Source organism: Lepisma saccharinum, chromosome 9 (assembly GCF_977018435.1).
Source record: "Lepisma saccharinum chromosome 9, izLepSacc3.1, whole genome shotgun sequence".
Classification (NCBI taxonomy): domain Eukaryota; kingdom Metazoa; phylum Arthropoda; class Insecta; order Zygentoma; family Lepismatidae; genus Lepisma; species Lepisma saccharinum.
This window is the reverse complement of record NC_139237.1, coordinates 65,754,435-65,774,871: the sequence shown is the minus strand read 5'-3', so window position 1 is coordinate 65,774,871 and position 20,437 is coordinate 65,754,435. Positions and strand designations below refer to the sequence as shown.

The 20,437-nt window shown below is 38.3% G+C and overlaps 1 protein-coding gene across 1 annotated transcript in view; it reads right to left on the bottom strand.

Annotated features, from left to right (window-relative positions):
• The window catches only part of ine (solute carrier family 6 member inebriated), a 178,144-nt gene that overhangs the window by 137,738 nt on the left and 19,969 nt on the right, over positions 1 to 20,437 (bottom strand). The window lies entirely within an intron of this gene.

Sequence of the window (20,437 nt, the reverse complement as noted above, 5' to 3'; positions counted from 1 at the left end):
GTTACTTTCAAATCCTGTCCGAGACCACATTGGGCGAGCTTGCACTTAATTATATGCATCTTATCAGTGATGATTTTATGGCGTCGCCCCAGTGGGAGTCTAAGCCTGATCACAAGATAGGGAGAACAAGGTTTGCTCAGAGATATCTATTAACCAGGATATTTTTACCCTGCTAGTAAATACATGTATCACATAAAGTAATCTTCCTGACGAAAAAGTAATTGAAAATTGGGTGTTCTCCCAATCAGTACGAATAAACGAGTGTTTATATACATTTACTTTCATTGTACAGAGTGGGGGGAGAGAGAAGTGTGCTTACTCGATATCATTTGACATGACAGCTAACTGGTAAAATCCGGTCGTAAATTTGAAAGTAAGTAGATTCGCACTTGGCAACAGTGACAACCTTTCACGCATTATAATGTAGAACCATGGAGGTAGAACAGCGTTGGCATGTTGTCATATTTGTCAAGGGAAAGACAGTGTGGCAGATAGGTGATAGTTTACGACAAAATCATCCTGGCAAAATTACAAACTTTCACTTTCCGTATTTTACCTTTGTATACTTTGCATAATCACCTACGTAATATTTGAATATCTCATTTCTGTGATTAAAGGTTATTATTTCCTTGTGAGAAGGTTACAACAACTGTTCTGCACTAGCGAATACAGCTGGTTTTGACCTTATGCATGCGCCTGCTCGTTGCATGTGTGCTGATAGCTTATTTGTTGGTTTAAACTTGTAATTCTGAATTTGTTGCATTTGTAAAGTTCCAAAAATTAAACGTCCACAAACCATCTCCCTTTTAACATTTTCTGTTTCTTCAGTCGAAAGAAACGAAACTAGTTTTTACTTGTGTTTCATTGTACCTTAATTGTTCCATGCGTGCTAATTACTAGCATTATTAACAATTTACGAGCTTTAATTGTAAGGTTTCCTCTTCCTGATTGTAATTGGTGCTAAGTATACTGTTATTATTATTATGTTTTTTTAGTCACGATAATGGTATTGCTGTAGCAAACTGTGGATGCACTGGATGACCCCGAGGGCCGGCGCCGTGTGAGTTTCCTATTTCTATCCCGTTTCCATTTTTTGTCCCCCTGTCTTTTAGGACCAGAGCCAGTCAACCACTGCTCGGCATGCCACCAGGAATTCATATATTTCGTAAGGAGGGATTATGCTTGCTTTTCAATTGTAACTGCTTTAAAGTTTCCCGTGCATACTGCACCATGCCATGAGGCATATAGGGGGTGAGGGGATAGTACCGCACACATTCTATAGATCTTGGCCATGTTGGAGGTGATGTAGTCAGCACCACGCTCAGGCTGCTTTTAGCCCCCCCCCCCAAGGGAACCTATTTAGTTGAGGCTGGCTGAGCCCCAGAACCGCTTTATGCGGGGCCAAGGTGAGAAAAATTCCAATTTTCCATCACGCACCCCGGGAATCTCCCGCGTGGCAGTCAGACTACCGACCAGGGCTCCCTCATAGACATAGTCTCTTTTTTAAGGGTCAAAATTAGGGTTACACCCCCTGCATCCTTAGGCACGACATTGCTTATTTGTTTTGGTTTCATTTTTGCCTACCATCCATTTTAATTGCACTGCACAGTGAAAAAGTTATGAAAAAGGCACGATAACAATTGTGTTCTTTTTTTTTTAATCGAAACTTCCACACAGCTGATAACGGCAACACAACGAAATGTTATGAATTCCGAATGGCTAGCCAGCATTCGTGTCCAAATGCAACGTGAGAGAGAGAGAGAGAAAAAAAAAACAAGGCACTGAGTGGAGAGGTTTTAATGAAACAATTCGGCCAGACTCCATAAAGTAAAATTAACATATACCTACTGTAAGGATTCAGTCATTTTAAGCTACAGACGTGACAGAACGGTTTGTCCTTGAACAATCAGTGCTGCCTGCCAAATACGTGATGCTTAATGCTTCGTGTCGTGCTGAGCCTGCCGCAACCAAGAGAGTGACTTATTGGGCCGAAGCCCCTTCCGGAGTCCAAATAAGAAGGGTTTACTATTCGTTACACAATTTCCGAAAGTTATAAAAGTTAGAAAGTTTGTTCTAAAATAAACAGCTTAGTTACTACAATACTTATACAACATTTAGCATATTTCAGAACGTTTAAATCCAACTTTTTTTTTAGGTTGGCAACTGGGGTATATTTTAATTCTCTCTTTCTTGGCGTTTCCCTAAAATGTTAAGCATTCGTAAATTTTACGTCCGACAAAACTTTCTCCAAGAAGTTTTCTTCAAGCGGCTTAATAAGGAACAAAACTGCATTAAAACTAATTTTGTATCATGCCAGGACAGTGTAATTTCAATTAAAATACTTATAATTTAAGTTAAATAATGTTGCTTTTATTTTTCAGCTTCACTGTATCAAATAAAAGCACAGATAGTAAACAAATGGTTATATTTTACGTTAACTTTAGAGAAATTTAAAGTACATGTTTTAATTTAGGACAAAGTTAGACGCAGATTAGACGTTGAATTTCAACGACCCCCATCCTCTCTCCGCAAGAAAGGAACGTAAGTTGCGCCAATGTACTGCACCAAGGTAGAACACATACAAGTGACGTCACAAAACATCTTGCGAGTTGAGAAATTTTCGTGTGACTCAGGCTGGTGCCATTGTTGCCAAACCCGATTAGTGGAAAAGAGCTATATCGAACCTAAAATCTAGCTAAAAGCCACATATAATAAACTTCTGAGTTATGAAACTAAGAAGCACCAACATAGAAGTTATTTTCCACATGTCTCGAATAACATTTGTGCGATTCTCAGAATATGTTCCAAAATGGCTATATTCTTGCCGTGACTAGAACTCCAAACTTTCGATGTTCTATGGATGATGGTCTTGATTGATTTATTTGCTTTATTTTACTTTGCTTTTTGTGGCTAATTTGCGAAGATGGGGATGAGTGATGATATGATGAAATTGGTGAATGGACACCCACAAACATCCATGCCCAGGCCGGGATTCCAACCCGGGACCCCTGGCGTCGTAGCGCGATGTACTAACCACTACGCCACAAGAGCCGGCTGCCATGGATGATGGGCATGAGAGGATTGTATGGATATGGCGATAATTACGAAATGGTGGTTACACTTAATTTTAATATGTCGATGAAACAATCGCGAAATAGGATCCAAAATGCGAAATATAAACACAATTGCGAATCATCACACACGTTTTTTTTTATTGTGATTTTTTCTGAGGAGAGTCTAGATTCCAAGATTCACAGGGAAACTTCTGCAGTGGAAATTATAGTGAAGAGAATTGTGAAAGTCATGTCGCTATCAAGTATTTGGCCTTTCCCATCCCTTGGGTTTTTCCATCTCTGGAAAATCCTACTGCTGCCAAACAAAGCGTGGAGTCGGGTGGGAGGGGGTTTAGATATCACCAAGGGTGAGGAGTACTTAACTTATTTTAGTAGTGGTCCTCATACTGTTACAATAATATAAACATATTTTAATTAGCGCGTGCAATTATTTTCTTCAACACAATCCAACATACCTTTACCAGATGTATTGAATCTTTATAGTTGTTGTATTAGTGGATCGTAACGTTCACATGAGTAAATACATCAATTGTAAGAGACTTCTATTTTCAGAAATTTACATCCATCTCCACCACGAGTATAAAAAAATCTCCAAAAATCAATTTCTTAACTCTATTGCTTCAACTGATATGCTGCAACATAAAGTGAACCAATCACAGAAAACTCACGAACTTCCTCAACTTTCGAACTTACAGTCAGTCTATTTCTTACAAATTCATTCCACATGTTGAAAAAAGTCAGCAAGCATGTGTGTAAATATGTGCAAGATGTTTGAAAAATGTTGCCAACTATTTTTCATACTTTAAATAATTTTTAGCACAGGAAAAGTAAATATTTTTCCACATTTTTAACGCTCAAAATAATAGGGCCCTAACGATAAAGACGGGAAAGGTCTTGCACAGGATAGGGAAGCTATGTGTTGCCGCAAAAATTAACCTTCGGGTTTAAGAATGTCGAAATATCCATGCTAACTTCATGGTATCAATAACGGCTTGGAATACTGATTTTGTTTGATTTGTTAAGTCCACTTTATGCACAGAAAGGCTAATCGGGACTGGACCTACAGTTTAAAGTGTGATCCGAACCACTATGCGCCTCCACCGGGTATCGAACCCTGGACCGCTTAATTGGAAGGCGACGGCGTTACGTTACCACTACGTCATCGGGGAGCCTCACCCCAGTGGCGTGCCCAAGGGGGGTTGATGGGGGTTATAACCTCCCTTTTGGCCTAGTATTCCTAAAAAGAAGAACGTCAAAGGTATGACAATATGAGGGCTGGCTACCAAGAAATGGTATGCATAACCCTCCCCTTTCGAAAATCCTGGGCACGCCACTGCTCCCCCCTCCCCCGTAGCTGCGGCTCTGGTTGGCGTTCTCCGTTAGACTATGTTAACTGGATGCGCATGTAGGTTACGTGGAAACAAGCCGTGTTGACGTAGACTCAGTAACACTCAGTTCCGACATTTCCTCCTGTCTTGATGCATGTCCGAGTAAGTACCCTGAGCAGGTACCGGCAGTCTGACGTCAAAGGAGACGACGTCGCACAAACAAGACGTGATTTGTAGTCGCAAAAAGTATCGCATGTAGCAGGTGACCGTGATCCTGGTTTGTGTTTCAGGTAGCGTGCTCCCCACTGTGCACTTTCTTTCATCCGCGGCAGGATGTATAAAAAAGCACTGTGAGGAAATTTATTAGCAAGTGAAATTCAATTAAATGTACAATCACGGACACTTCTGGATTGTAACGATCCCAATGAGTTACTGTTACTGTTACAACCAAGAACTATCCATGCATTGTACACGTCTACATTAATATATTTTGATTTCGGTTTACTTTATAAAAATGAACTGTTTTGTAGAAACCGAATTTATGTACGTACGTTTCGTTTTTTTAAGTCAAACTTTTCTAAAATACGTAAAATATATATGGAGTAAATTACCTGCGCAATCCTGAAATTTCATGTCCTTTTTATTTAAGGAAAACTAGTCCAAAATAATTCTTTCAATTTCCTCGCAAAACAGAACTAGCGATATTACAGACTTTCAACTTTTCCTTGCTAATAGTTTGTTATGTTTTAAACACTGTCAACCTCAAGTCAATTGCAGCACATACGTCACTGTTTCTTGGAAATATTTCCTGGTAATAGAATTGATATTCAGTTAAATATTGGACAAACATTTGTTTTGTTAACATGATTATGTAATCTTCAATTTGTGATAGCTCAATTAGTTGCATTAATACAATGGTACGAGTAATTAGTTAATCCCAACTCGCTATAAGAAATTCCAATTTTAACTAAGTAGAATACGTAGATTGACATTTGGAAATCTTTCAAAATACTTCTTATTTTAAAGCTAATACAAACAAGAATATTGTATCAGACCCAGTCTGCTTGGAAACATTCCGGTTTTCATGATCTCAAGACAGGTATGTACCTTGACACCATCAATTTATGCAGTCATCACGCTCATCAATCAACCTTCCTGTCACCATTAATCTGTGTGCTTGCTTTCAAGTCGATTACGAACTGAAGTGCATGGGATTTCCAACAGCATGTGAAGTGATCTGCGCGCGTGTGTGTGACAGATGTAACCAGAAGTACATGCAACGATTTTAAGTCTTTTGACGTCATAGTTTCCCCTCATCTTCCTGGATAATAGGTATATCCTTGTTGTTGATTTTTTTTTACATGTTGCAAGTCCGTTCAAACACATCCATTTATTTAAGAAATTATTTAAAAGTAATTCCAAATCACATAGTTTGCATCTACCGAGACAAAGGGGTTTACTTATGTATATAATAACCTGTTGCGCAACAACTCTTCAGAGCCAGAGCTGCTGGCTGGTCTCACTCCCACATGCCTCAGCAGAGGTGAGGCATAGGTGGGCGATCACCCAACCAGTTACGGGGTGACATGTGGTCAGCACGATGAACCAACCCCCAATCGTTGCTGCAGGTTTGCACGGCCGGGTTACGCTACTCATTCGTAGCTCCCCAATTTCCTCACGATGGTAGGTGGCCACTGGCCCCATACACAGGCCGAAATCTCAGGAGAATCGAACCAGCGGCCATCCCGTAACCCGAGCACAAAGCCTAACGCCTTTATTAGACCACACAGCCAATGGTGCGGGACCCCAGTTACAGATAATATTCTGAAAATCGCAATGGTTCTTATTGTTTCTACACATTTGCAAAGGCAGTAGTTCAACGGATACTATCCGATTGAATTTCTTATTTTCCACTTATTCGTACCGACCTTGCTTCTTTGTGAAGGGGAAACAATTGTCCAATCAAACTTGCAAAGCTTGGAAATTAAGTGGTGGATACAAATCGCTCTGTGTTATATAACATTACTAGGTACTGCTGAATCGCTGGCTGGTGCTATGCATACACTCTACATTTGCATTTGGCATTTACAGACAAGAATAAGTACTTGTATTGTCAACAAGCAAAATTTCGCATTAACAAGTGTGCGAGTTCTAAAAATAGCACTGCGCAGGTTCCATGCACATGCAAATTTACGAAACCTTCATTAATTCTCTGTCGCGATGCTATTTTGCAAGATAAAACATGTTATGCTCTCTATGTGCAACACCAGCCCGCCCACCTGAAATGGACGAGCTATTCTAAACAGCAAACTACTTAAGCAGAGTGATTTCCTCCAAGTATAGATTGTTCATGTCCTTGCTTACTGAAAAGGAACAGGCCGGTCAACAAGCTACGAAAATGTGAACACAAGAAGGAACTTCGACGGTGACGTCACTACTGCGATAAATGGTTGCGTGTTAGATAAAGAGCCGAGTTAATGAACAACCTTAAAAGCGTAAACATTCAAGCCACGATAACCATCAGTGCAGTTAACTCCTTCATCAACGCTAACATCTTCGTGGCAGTAGAATTTCCATACGGACTAGTTTCTTTATTTATAATAAGTAATTAGACAAAGTAATAATAGTAATTATTATAACTATATTATGATCCTGAAACCAAGCAGTCTTCTCCATAACTGCAATGTTCCAAAGTTATAGTGGACCAACACGCAAAAGAACCTGCACCGTACCCCCCCCCCCCCCCCGTGGAGGGAAGGGGTAGAGTGGAGCATGCTTCCTTATGGTCCGAGTTGAACTGATAAAGGGGAAGGTGCGCGAATGTTTCTGGGCGAGGTTCTTTTGTTTGTGGCCACTATATATAACGTTTTTTCTTTCGTTTTGCTTTTATTAGAGCAAACAACCACAACAACGTCAACCACACAAAACGAGACCAGCAGTGAATTTTTATATTTAACTATCTAAGTATTTATACACCACAAAATACAGTATTAATATTTATTAAAGGCACAGGCACCTGACGTCTGTGGTTTACAAACGATTCCGGAATACACAGATTAGTCAGCTTCCGGTGTGAATTTGTCGAGATATTAGACCAAACTTAGTTCTTAGAGGTTATTTCACAGAGTACTTACGTCTTCGATGTAACTACGAGGGGCGTTCAAGTCAATCGGGGACTTTTTTTTCCAGGTTTAAATAGATGCCTAGGCTGGACGTTTTGTATGCAGTAGGAACTGGCAACTGTGTGCTGTTACTGGTAGGCGGCGCTCATATCCCACGCTTCTGCATAGACCGTTATTCAAGAAGGCGGACAACAGTGTGAACGTCTACATGGAACAGCGTGTTGTGATGAAGTTTTTAGTGAACGAAGACAGAAAACCTGCTGAAATTTACAGAAGACTTCAGGCTCAGTACGGTCATGAGACAGTCTGTCGCAGTAAGACATTTGAATGGTGTAAGCGCTTCAAATATGGCCGTATCTCTATTACTGACGATCCCGGTCGTGGTGGATCACAGTCCACGGCAGTCATTCCTGGGAATTCAGCGCGTGGAATGTGTCTTTTGGGATAAACAGGGGATTATTCCCGTTGATTTTTTACCCCATGGTGTCACTATCAACAGTGAGTATTACTGCCGTGTTCTGCGTGATGTGCATAAGAGTTTACGGAAGAAACGTCCGGGTTTGATCACAAAGGGTGTTCTCTTTTTGCAAGACAATGCACGACCGCATACCGCTCAACGCACATTCCAAACATTCGAGGAAATCGGCTAGGGGATATTACCCCCCCCCCCCCTATAGTCCTGACTTAGAGCCAAGTGATTTTCACCTGTTTGGACCCCTGAAGGAATTTCTTGCAGGAAAACATTTCAACACTGATGATGAAGTGAAGAATGCTGGCCTACAATGGTTCCGCCGTATTGATAAATCTTTCTATGCCGAATCATTCCAGGCGTTAGTTAAACACTGGGATAAGTGTATAACTGTAGCAGGAGGTTATGTGGAAAAATAAATCCAGTTACCACACTTTGAAATTTGTTCTTCTATTTCTTAAAAAAAAAAAGTCCCCGATTGACTTGAACGACCCTCGTACTTAGGTATTTACTTCACTTGGCGATAAACACGCTGAAAAACACTAACGTTGAACACTTAGGGGGAGTTGGGGGGAAAGCACAAATCTTGCTGATACCGAGTTCGACGTCTTCAATCTTCTAATCCTCCTGTCGTTGGTTCATAATAAACATGTAGCCTCTCTTCATTAGTAACCTTTTCTCAGGTTAAAATAGAGATACTGAACAGACCGTTAGTTCACTTACAGTTCTTTCTTTAGACACTATATCTCGTTCCGGCTGAGATCATGACCGTTAGTTCACTTACAGTTTGTTCTTTAGTCACTATCTCTCTTTCCGGCATATATCATGGCCGTTAGTTCACTTACTGTTTGTTATTTGGCCCGCGAAACCAATAACCAACGTACATGGATCCTAACCGTATCAATGCTTGACTCGGACTGTCTTCTCTGCAACGAACATCAACAGTTCCCCAGAAAAGACGTTAACGTCTCTTGCCGCCTTTTTTTCCCCAGCGAGGGCGGGTCAACTTTTCTAAGGGGTGCGTCAAGATCGGTTACATATACAGGTATAACAAACCGATTTACAGAAAAATAGTTTAAAAATACTCGATTTCTCCGTTATTCTGTATTACTGTTACTTCCTTTCACATTATGTTACTAGTGTGGCTGTCGGAATATTATTCTGATTTATTAACTAGTGTATATCGACTTTGTTGAAGGTCCAGGAATTGTAAATAAATTCAATTAACATCCGGGAGATAAAATCAGCAAGTGTAAATGGGTTCTAGACCGTAAAGAACCTTTTTATGTTTGAAGTATCTCAGATCGGTCCAGGAACCTTTTTTCCGGATCAATTTAAATACGGTCCAGGGACTTTTTTTCTTTCAATAAAACAATACATAACTGGGACCGAATTTAAATTGTGCTTTAAAAAAGGTTCCTATCCTGTTGCGGAACCCATTAGAATTTACGAGTTCCTGGACCTTGAACAACCTTGCTTTAAAGTTTAAACCAGGCAACAAACTTGGTAGTTCTTAACTACTAAATACAGTTCTTTTATTTATTATTATTTTTTCGCGAGACCTTGTCTACGAAAAGTTCTGACCACACATTTTGGTGTCAGTTTCCGAACGGAAGTCTTTCTGTTCCCTAATCGCGCCCGAATTGAAACAGAGTGACCGCACTTTTCACATTTAACTTTTCCGATTGTCCATTAATAGACAAGTAAATAAAATGATCGCAGTACATTCCCGTCCCCGATTCTGGTGCACTCATTTCTATTATAGAGTGGTGTGTATACGTATGATCAAGCAAATATCCCATCACCATGTTTATTCTTTTTATTTTACCCAACGAGGGTTTCAAGAATTGAAACAAAATGCCAAACAAACTGATGACAGCCTCTGCACCAGCATACATACAAATCTGTTCCTTAAAAATCATGTAGGATTCAAGAATAACAATAAATAAATGTAGTCTTAGACAATTTGCCGAGCAATACTCGTGCATCGCCGCAATTCGGCCACGCGACATTGTACTGACAACCTAAAATGCCTATTTTTCCTATTGTTTCAATAGTGATAAACACAGGACCGAGTGAAAATGGGAGAAGGTGGTCGGACACCTGTACCTTCGCTCGACTTTCCTCCAGCCTTTACTTCCCTCCAGCAAATAAGAACTAAAAAAATAAATTGTCTTCGAACCCCAAGACAATTAAATGGAGTAAATGCAGATCGGGTGACCTCGCAGGCCACAGAATAAGGCCTTCTCGTCCACTCCAGCAAGCAGGCAAGGTAGCATTTAGGTGGTTGCGGACTTGCACACTGAAACGAGGAGGTGCGTCGTACGTAGATCGTACGCTAGCTTCTCAGGCTCTAGGCTTCCTATTGCAAACTGTTCAGTGGTGCATCATCCATTTCCTGTTTCCTTTTTGAACTCTTTATTACCTCTTCACCCTGCATATTCTGAAACATCAGAAATAAACCTTTTCATCACAATCACGTCATTTTGTTTGTTACTGTCCACAATTTAATCCGCAATTTACATGCATTTTGCCAGCTTATCTTCACTGGACAGAAGTTTGAATTTGATTCACGCAGAAAACCGCTCTAACACTCAGGACATTATCTTTCCCTGGTTTTCCGTTCGAAGCATACAAACCGCGGGTTGTCACTAAAACACGTGATGTGATTAAAATCTGCCTTTACCACTTAAAGAAAAATAAACACGTGTTATCTGCTTGGCCTGATAAGGAGCCTTACTTTCACAGCATTTTCGCGTCAAAAGAGTTTTCAGCTAGCACTGGATCAGTTAATTGTACAACACCAAAACATGACAATTGATAACATGCCTTACGTGAAATCGAGATAAATTGTATTAAGCTGACAATCAGCGAGTGTATGAGTAAATCTAGTGTATGCTTCCAGGTCAGCACAAACCAAAGCAATTCATGAAGGCGCTGTACAGCGAGGTGCATAAATATTACAAGGCAAACTGTCCCACAGCCATTCTTATTCCCTTTCTACTGAATCCTACGTTGTTTTTTCAGGCTGCAAGCGTTGATGCAGACGATGGCAACTACTTCGTTGACGTTTTGTTTCAATAATTCTTGAACGTGGTAGTGCAAAGCTAGTTCATCTCCGCTCATTGGCGGATTTAGCGGAAGGGGCACGTGCCCTCCCAAAAGGAAAGGTTAAAAGTTATTGAAAACAATTATATTATTACATCCCAACAAACATTTTTTTTTCGAGCAACAACATATTATTCTTCAATAACTCTCTTCGGCTATATCCTTTTCCAGTCAGCCAAACAATAACACGAAGTTTAGCACAAATAAGCGAATCGAAACTAGATTTGCTGGACACTGGAATGTGGGCCACTGAAAATCGAATCTGGGATGTCTTGATTACGTAAAGATCACGTTAATACTGCGTCATTTTGGAGGACCACGCTTAAAGAATAAAGAATGGAGAGTGGTTATAAATAAATTTACACTAATGGGGAAAAAGCTGAAGTGTCTAAAGTCGTTTTCCCGTTCAGAAGACACAATGGGCTCTTATGGACAATGCTTTTCTTATGGGAAAATACGAGCGCGCTGTTGTGAAATTTCTCGATTTACAAATTTAGCTTACGTAAAATCGGTACCTACAGTTTTGCAGGAAATTTTGTAGAGAATACGATGGTGGACACAAAAAACTTGTAACTTGCTTACATATTTTTAGATAAATTAAAAACGCAAATTTTCTGTGAAAACACAATTTTTACATTGTTTTCATTCCTAACGTTGAAACATGCCGTAAAATTGAAGCATTCATTATGAAAAAAATTGACACTGTGTTTTAATTGTCATAGGTGATGGTGGTGTTCAGAATTTATCAATACTTTAAAGCATATTCGCATTAAAAAATATTCAAATAAAGTATGTGGAGATTTTGTTATATTCGTGCAGTAGAAAATGTCGTCGATGGCCATTTTTTGTTCTGTAATTCCAAGTAAAAACTTCCAGCGACAAAGTTGTAAAGAAAATAATGAAATTATTTTTTATAACCACTCAAAGGTTCCCAGAAATATTACTTCCATGCATTTGAAGTTTCTTGCGCGAAGTATGGAGACGTTGTCTGGCCATCTTGAGGTGACTCACCGCAGCATTCCGGCTAATCACCACCACCTTTTCGAGTTATTTCCATTCAGTAAAAAAAAATATTAACTTCATGCAGTTTGTTATAATAGAATTGGAACTACTTAAACTTAATAATTGACAATTATTTCCAATGCTGCTGTTGTGAGCAACATTAGTGCTGTCGCAAATGCACGTTGTTTTTGTTTACATTACTGTCGACATTAATACTGAAATGAAGATCACCTTTCAGTTTCCAACGTACACATAAATTCATAGACACCATATTAACCCTTGAAAGGCTTTCCAACACGTGACAAGATATGGGGCTTCAAGATAGAAATATGACATGCCTTACTTGTGTCATTTACGTCTTATCAGTTCAAGTGGGCCATAACTCATTTGTTTGTTTGGGTTGCAACTTGAATCTAACCCATGTGCCAGATTCCCCTTACTTGTGAACTGTAGTGTTCACAGTATAATATTAATAATTACATATAATTATCATTATATATACAAAATATGTAACACCTTCATTGTGAAGGAAGCTCATCATTTCCCGGTGACATGAGCTAGCGCTGTATTGGCAACACTGTGCGGTTTCTCCATAAGCGCCGTTGTGTCTTCTGAACGTGAAAACGACCTCAGAAGAATTTAGGTAAAAATGGGAACGGAAAAAATGGCAACGGTAAAAATGGCAAATACAATATACCTATTACGATTTTACATCAAAATTGAGAACTTGTGTGTCTTGCATTTCACAGTTTGAAATTAAAATTTAATATAATTTTGGTGTATTTTAACATTAATTTGTCTTTGAATGGATACATTCTTTTTCATGTTTCCAAAAATAATGCCGTTTATTTCTTTTGGCAGGAGTTACTGCCGCTATAGAATCACATACTAATAAAAGTTTACCTTTCTAAATAATTTGAAATATGTGTGATTGATGCAACTTATTGAAACATGTGTGATTGATGAAACTTAAGGGGGGGGGGTGCAGCATAGAATGGGTATTCATCTTGACAGGAAACAAGTTTACGCTTTGCGCCCACCTGCTGACCAGTCACACATGTTTGTTACTAGTAGGACTTCAAGTCAGCCCTTATCTAACCCCCTCGCACTAAGAGGGAGGAACTTTTTTCAAAATGAAAATTGCTAAATCTGGGAAAGCTGGAGATAAGCTCTGAAGAATGTTATAAGGTGGAGGAACAATTTCAAGTGTCGAGGAATTCTAAAAACAAAATTAGTGAAACAAAATCCTGTGCGTTCCTATGTCCATAATCATTCACCTGATTAGGATGCTGTGAAGATAGCCAAGTGTCCTAATTTTGGACGGTATAAGAGAACATTGCATACAATATACTTGAAGGTAGAAACAAAAAAAAAAAAAACAATAAGTTTTTCCATTTGGTGGGCAGGAATAAACCTAGGGAATTGTGCAGAACGTTGTTTAAGAAATTCAAAATATTAACCCTCCCTTCACTATACATATATGAAATGTCATTATATAATACTGCGCTACGAAGTTCAATAGAACATACATATAACACCCGAAATAATCAGCTTCTAAAGCCATACTTCACCAGGTTAACGTTAGTTCAAGAAGAACCCGAACATATGGCAATTAAAATATTCAATAACCTACCAAATGATATTAAAGCAGGAAATATGACAAGTTTCAAAAACAATTTTTTATAAAAAAAACTATTAGTTAATAAGGAATATTATAGCGTTAGTGAACATCTAGATTGTAAATTATAGAAATTTTGTAACTACTATATCTTTTTATCTGAACTGTACTGAACCCTCCAAATACCAATGTATATGGTTTGTATGGAGTAATGCAATTCAAATTCAAACATCCTACAGAGTAAAGACTGTAGGCTATATTGTAGAAGCTTATCAGGTGCATCCAGCAAGAAAATGCAGCTGTGAAAGCGATCATTCTGCACGCTGAGAGAGGACAACTGCCAAAGAAGAAAACTTGCCATTTTCACTTTGGCCATTTTTTCCGTTTGCCATTTTTACTTTTGCCAATTTTACCGGACACCGTCTAGAAAGCACCACTTTCTCTCTCACACATACACACAAGTCTTCCCGATGTTTGTGACACTTTGGTCTTAGTAACTGAATTCTCAACCTTCATTCTTTTTAAAATCTTGTTCAAATGCAGTCGCCTTGTAATCAAGAGGTCTTAGATTCGATTTCCAGTGAAGGTGTATGGCATTGTATTGGATCCCACTTAAAACAAACTTTTCGAAATATTCTTCGCACACACAGACACACACACAAAAAAAACTCGCGACATAACACAGTTTTGCTGCATTTAATATATAGAAAATGCTACACAATGTATTTCCAAAATTATATCCTTCCATATGCCTATTCTGGGCTTATGCATGTTTTGTGCCCTTCCCAAAAAATAATTCTGGATCCACTTATGCTCGGATAGGCTAATAAGAGACTGGACCTACAATTTAAAGATGGGTCCGAACCACCGCGACATGTGCCTCCATCGAGAATCGAACCGGAGAGTGTTTACAAAGAAACAAGTTGTGGAGCATGTGAAGTAACTACGTTAAAACTTCGGAGGATATTCCTTGTGAAGGGAATATTTGTGCTCATATTATCGATTAAATTACAATTTTGTATTTGGTTCATGAAAGATTAAAATCTAAATTTTGATTTTTTGTTATGGAGTTACTGAGAAGAGCGGGTATGCACGCTATTTTCCAGGGATTTAATTCCACGAATTTCCTTAGCTGATCTCTCGACTGTGTCATTATGAATTTTCTCGGAAACGAACTGAACTTTCCAGGAATGTTTTAACGTAAACATCCTTGGTTGGCGTTTCCTTCTTGTTGCCTGCTGACTCGACACCAAACCTCCACCCCTCTTTACATCGAAAGATAACGCGAGACAAAGTAATCCAACACTCAGTTCTCCCATTTCACAGAGGATACGTTTCAAGGTCGATGCTGACGTAACACCCGACAAATGAAAATTCGCAACCAGAATTCCACCCGATTACGGTTTCAGTTCTCGAAATGCACAATAACGTGATTATCTCCTTTCTCAAAGAAATATCAGCCTCTTTTTGAAAGACATTATCAACATATTTATTGTGATGTTTGAAACGAAACATATATATATTTTTCCTCATTTGTCGATTTCCTACTTCTCTAAAGATAAATGACACTATGGGAGGGGAGCAAGCTAAATAGATTGAAATTCTACTCCTTTGTTTTAGGTTTCGTTTTCTTTCGTCATTCATGGATAAAAACCACACCAGCCTAATCACAAGAGTGGTTATAGAGTACGAACCTTGTGGAAACAGGACCAGGACCTTTTTTCTCGAACAATTTAAATTAAGTCCAAGTTGCGTATTGTTTAATTGAAAAAAGGTTCCTGGACAGAGTTTAAATATATGCGGAAAAAAGGTACCTGGATCGTATTTAAATGCATTCGGGAAAAAAAAAAGTTATTGGACCCAGGCACGTATCTAGAAATATGTTTCGGGAGGGTCCAAACCTAGTGTCTCGGGAATAATAATAATGTTTAAATTAAATTAATACTAATTACAATACATAAATTAATATTATATTATTATTACACGATTAGGTGAAAAGACTATAAGAGTGGAGATATAACAGCGCATATTCATTACGTAGCTTACCTGTAGTTAAGATCGGAATAATTTACATAAAAACAAGTGACCTGGCGATGAAATTAATGTCAGATGAATAATTGAATATTTATCGAATAACAAAAATGATGTTAAAAGTAGTTGGAGAAATGTAAGTTGATTAAAATTTTATGCACATTATTTTGAGTAATAGTGTACATAAATCTTCTTTGTAATGTCATTCAAAGCTGTATGATCCCAATATAATCCTTGCCTTCTAAAAAGTTCAGAGGAAATTAATAACCATCGATTATGCAACAAATGCTAATATGTTCATTACTTAATTTTTAGTACTTAGTACCGCCCTAAATACGTCATTTCCGTTCGTCAAAGCCCTATGATTCCAATATAATCCTTGTCTTCCAATAAGTTCAGAGGAAATCATACAACAAATGCAAAACGAGTAAATTTTTATTATTTAATTTTCATACTTAATAAGTCTTTCGGGAAGGGGGGGGGGTCCGTACCCCCTAAATATGTCCTTCGTGTCCTTCAAAGTCCTATATAATCCTTGTCTTCCAATAAGTTCAGAGGAAATTATACAACAAATGCTAAACGAGTAAATTTTCATTATTTAATTTATATTTTCATTATTTAATTTTAGTACTTGATAAATCTTTCGGGGAGGTCAGGACCCCCTGGACGCCCCCCTATATACGTCCTTGCTTCGACCGTACCGTTATTTAAATTCATCCAGGAAAAAAATGTTCCTGGACCGTATTAAATTGATCTCGAGAAAAGGTTCCTGGACTGAATTGAAATACTTTACAGATAACAAAGGTTCTTTACGGTCCAGAACCAATTTAGGTACGCTTGCTGATTTTCTCTCTTGGCCCGGAAATGATTTTTTTTTTTTTAATTCCTGAACCTTTAACAACACTGGTTTGAATCCTGCGTACTGTATGGATAATTCTTGTCCCATTATCTAATAATTCTGAATTATCATGATTAACCTAAACAACCGACATATTATGATACCATGGAGCTTTTAATTCAGACACTGTATCACCAATACACTCCCCTAGGCTAAAAAAAAAACTTACAAATGGCAAGATATTTTCTTTCTTCCGAGGTATTCCAATTAGAGAATAAAAAATCTCAATTGTTTAACCAGTATAAATATTAGTTTAGCATTTAACTCGAACGTTTTGAATAATTAAAAGTAGAATTAGTTTGATACGTAACAACAGCGATTCTACGAAAACTGAACATGCTGGAATGTTTGCTAACTAAAAATCGGGACATTCACGTCTCGACTGCAGACGGGAAAAAGTCACGTCAGGAATCGAAGAAAGATAGGATTGTCCCATTAAATCGGCATGTGTGTCATCTTGGTTTGACTTTTGTGAAGCTCAGCATAGGCAAACTTAGAAGTTCTTCAATTGCCAACTTATTAGCCTTATGGATGATAAAGCGGAGTGGTTATCACAGCGCGCTACGACGTCAGGGGTCCCGGGTTCGAATCCCGGCTGGGCATATCACCATCTTCGCGATTAGCCAAAAGTGGCAGAAAAGCTAAGTAAAATAAACTAAATCAATCAATTATGGATGATAGACAGAACAAAAATACACATCCATGAGTTTACCACTGACTGGAGCGTTACGCTCATTATGACAACACAATCGTTAACGCAAGGAAACGCTCAAGGGTGTGAAAATATTACATTTGTTACCCTGCCCCCGTGTCAGGGCAACAGTGTTTTCTTTTCTTATTGAAATATTTATTAATGTTAATTAATTGGGTAATTACGTGTATAAACATATATATGTGTGATTAGTGTAAATCAATTTATTATGCATTTTTAGGTTCGTATTATTCCATGTATAAATACCATGTAGCTCTCTCTTCTTTCTTCGTGTTTCGAGCGTTCAGAAGAAAGGCGGGCAGTTTAGCTGTTAAAGATTAAAAATTTTGAAAGAAGGGCGGTTGGCAACAGACGCCAACCAAACGTATATAAACTCCCAGATGAGAGTAGGGGAGGTCGGCTGTTGGAACTGAGACTTGGAAGGGAGAGGCTGTTTTTGCTTCGGTTAGCTAGGACCGGAGGACAGATCTCCCGAAACGGATGCTGTAAGAGATTGGATTGCCGGGCAAGCTAGTGCCTTGGTGTCCAGTTTACAGGTAATAAGGTAGTTTGCACTGGATGTTATTTTGAAGTAATTACGGTGCGCCGGGCAGCCTAGTGCCTTGTCACCGTGGAGGTTGAGAAATGTACACGTCGGGCGGCCTAGCGCCTGTTAAGACGTTTCTTGGAGTAACGCGAGTCTACCTTGTGACAAGCGTACTTCAGATGTAATTCATGAAATGTAAAGCATCCAGGTACAAACAATAGAGATTCCAACATCAAAATTAAGAGTTTTGGCCCGATAAATAATTAGAGAAATTAACGTTCGGAAACGACTTGTATATACTTTAAATTTTACCTTAATTAAACTATAGAAATTATCCAAAATTTCCATTTTTTAATTTCACAAAAGCTGGACAAGGTAATTTATCCCCCTGATCACAAAGGTTTCGCAAAGGTTATCCGTTGTCTCTTGTAGTTAATTATATAATTATGTTGACTTGTAGCAACCCACGTGCATTGTCGTACAAAGAAAGATACCCCTAGACAAATCTGAGCCGAGTTCGAAGTGCACCGAACCTCGAGTGCGGAGGTAAAGTGTGGGGGGCCAAGCGAATAACACATTTCATTTCGATAACATATTATTTTGGTTTTCTAATATTGCAGTTATCTAGAAGTAAATCACATTTATCTGGTGATGTAACTATTTGATAAATTTATTTAGAGTGCGGTTGTTGTTGGAAATAATTCCATGTACTAATTTTAACCGTAACTGTTATGTGCGTATACCGAAAAGTGAAATCAATTATGCAAACTGTACCCATATACAGTGTGATCGTAATCATGTAACATGGTATAAATAGGAATATTTAGTTACATTAAGAATTTTATTTATTTATAAATTAAAATTATATGAAAAACTTGCATTTTTTATTCAATAATTTATAAGATTACTTGTCTTAATACTACAATGTATTATTTCGGCTCGGGTTGGCCTTCAAGGAGCTGTTGAACCACGATTACAAGAACAAAAGTTTTGCACCACAGATTTTAGTCTTTTGTTTTTCCGCTATTGAAGTAGTATCACGAAGGCCTCGTCTTATCCCATCGAAATAAACTAATATGTCACTTTTAAAAATTATACTGCCCTCTGTTCTGTAAATGAGAAAACCGATCATGCCAAGCTTTGCGTTTCTGTGTCGACTAAAATAAAAGTAACCTTCACTCAATAGAATACAAATCGGTGAAGCTACAGAATGTGATTTGTAAAAGTCGTTCAAGATGCAATTAAGGTTATTTACGAGCACTACATGCGACATACAATTCCAGTGCACAAACCACAGATACAGCCTTGAAAAGCTGTCCGTTTGCGTGCATTATCGCATGTCGTAAGGCTGCTTTAAGTATTGTGGTGTTTACGAGTCTGAATATTGTGTGTTCCCTTTCACTGGTACATGAGCAAAAAACAAATGAGCGTCGTTATACAGCCGAATGCCAGATGCTCTGAGAGCACTAGCCCATTCAAATGTACAAATTTCTTTCGTTCATCTGCAGCTGGTTGTTTCGTATCACTACTCACGGATGGGAATAAAACTCTTGTATAATCATATCTGTCAAATTTACAAAACAGACTCCTACATTTCTCCCATGTTCAGAAAAACGAACTCCTCATACAGATATATGAATTTCACTCGTAATTTTTTAAAACTATTTTGTACAACTAAATTCTTGTACAAAAATTTGTGTTTTTATTTTGTACATCGCATTTCTGCCACTTTTGACTAATCATGACTGACAAAAAATTGAGGGATGGTTATAAATCAGCACTCATGCGTGGTATGAAATCGAGATGAGACGAAGTTATATTACTGAAATTTTAATGAACACAATTTATAAGAACATTAGGAGCATGGAGTTGACTCATACGCATTAATATTTCAATCAAGCACTGGTGGAAACTTGGTTGGTAGATTAAAAATTACCAAATGGAAACGATACCGGACATTGTTGTCTATTCGGATCAAGGTATTTAATTATTACTAACCTGATGAATGATCTTGGTGAAGTGGAAGAAATTACGAAGTCATATTTCCATGCACTGTCAAGCGTGATTGAAGTATTTATTTAACTTTCACTGAGCAAAGTGTGGCTACTTGATCACCAAGTAGACATTGCACGGTAATAATGTTTTGAGTGCTCTTTCAGCAACGACAACGCTACTCAAGAGCCACCTGGTGGGTGGATTGCATTTCAGGAACTTTAATCAGCCTTCGTCCGATGGGTTCACTCACTCAGCTGACTTCGATGTGCGTGCAAATTTGATTTTCTTGCAGGAAGTCAATTTTTTTAATGACCATTTTTTTTAAAACTGTAAACACTGATAAAGTTCTGACTGTATTCTAACAAATTCGGATCCATCAGCGTTTTCGAACCTTTTGCATCTTTGCAACACGATAAATGTTACGTACAAATTCCTGTTTATATCGACTTATTACGTTACGTAACAAATGGCAGATCATGACGACGAAGATGAACGATGATTAGATGACATTTATGAATGCCAAAAAGGGGAAAAATTGTGACACTTTTTAGATA